The 1,568-nt window shown below is 36.9% G+C and overlaps 1 pseudogene; it reads left to right on the top strand.

Annotated features, from left to right (window-relative positions):
• Positions 1–6: 6 nt before the first annotated feature.
• On the top strand, positions 7–824 carry LOC114005427 (nucleophosmin-like; annotated as a pseudogene).
• The last annotated feature ends 744 nt before the right edge of the window (positions 825–1,568 follow it).

Here is a 1,568-nt window from a genome sequence, read left to right as displayed (position 1 = left end):
CAGAACTATCTATTTGGTTTTCAACTAAAGGCCAACAAAGATTATCACTTTAATGTGGACAATGATGAAAATGAACACCAGATATCTTTAAGAATGGTCAGTTTAGGGGCTGGTGCAAAGGATGACTTGCACATTGTTGAAGCAGAAGCAAAGAATTATGAAGGCAGTCCACATTTAAAGAAACACTGGCAACACTGAAAATGTCTGTATAGCCAACAGTTCCCCTTGGGGGCTTTAAAGTAACACCACCTGTGGTCTTAAGGTTGAAATGTAGTTCAGGGCCTGTGCATATTAGTGGACAGCACTTAGTAGCTGTGGAGGAAGATGCAGAGTCAGAAGAAGAGGAAGAGGACATGAAATTCTTAAGTATATCTGGAAAGCGATCTGCCCCTGGAGGGGGTAGCAGGGTTCCACAGAAAAATGTAAAACTTGCTGCTGACGAGGATGATGATGACTTGAAGATGAACATGATGATGATGATTTTGAAGATAATGAAACAACAGAAAAAGCTCCAGTGGAGAAATCTACATGAGATACTCCTGAAAAAAATGCTCAAAAATCAAACTAGAATGGAAAATACTCAAAAACCATCAACACCAAGATCAAAAGGTCAAGAATCATTTAAAAAACAGGAAAAATCTCCTAAAACATCAAAAGGACCTAGTTCTGTAGAAGACATGCAAGTAAAAATGCAAGCAAGTATGGAAAAAGATGGTTCTCTTCCCAACGTGGAAGCCAAGTTTATCAATTATGTGAAGAATTGCTTCCGGATGACTGACCAGGAGGCTATTTAAGATCTCTGGCAGTGGAGGAAGTCTCTTTAAGAAAATAGTTTAAGCAATTTGTTAAAATTTTCCATCATATTTCATTTCTGTAACAGTTTATATCTGGCTGTCCTTTTATAATGTGAGAACTTTTTTTTCGTGTTTGATAAACGTTGTCCAGGATCCATTGCCAAGAACATGTTGTCCAAAATTCCTGCTTAGTTTTTAAAGATGGAACTCCACCCTTTGCTTGCTTTTAAGTATGTATAGAATGTTATGATAGGACACAGTAGTAGTGGTGGTCAGAAATGGAAATAGGGAGGGAGAAAGAGATACATGTGAAATAAACTCAGTAATTTAATAAAGTAAAACAAAGCAAAACAAAACAAAAAAGCATCATCCTGAAAAGATTGCATTCCACCACTTTTCACTGGCTAGAAAAAAATCACACCGATGTTATGGATTATAATCCAAATTAATATAACAAAGTAATATGATACAAAATAATTCAGGTTAAAAAGGGTTTGTTAATACAATTGATCTATGTAAAACAATCCATGTGTATGGGATAGCTCTATAATTCATAGTTAATGAGATCTCAGATTGATTCCACTGTGTTGTCCAGTAAAGGTATTGGCATTGCCTAATGATTAAAACTGGGCTATTCGGGGACTAGCAGGTGGTTTGGTGTTTAAGGCGCTGGACCTCCAAGTGGCTGACTGTGGTTTGAGTCCAGGACCTGGCAGCTTTCTTTCTCATGTTCCCACTCTGTCTGGTCACATTAAAAAGTATTAATAATAAATT

The sequence above is a fragment of the Tupaia chinensis genome, unplaced genomic scaffold, assembly GCF_000334495.1.
Source record: "Tupaia chinensis unplaced genomic scaffold, TupChi_1.0 Scaffold143791_1, whole genome shotgun sequence".
Taxonomy (NCBI): domain Eukaryota; kingdom Metazoa; phylum Chordata; class Mammalia; order Scandentia; family Tupaiidae; genus Tupaia; species Tupaia belangeri.
This window is presented reverse-complemented; position numbering and strand designations above follow the sequence as displayed.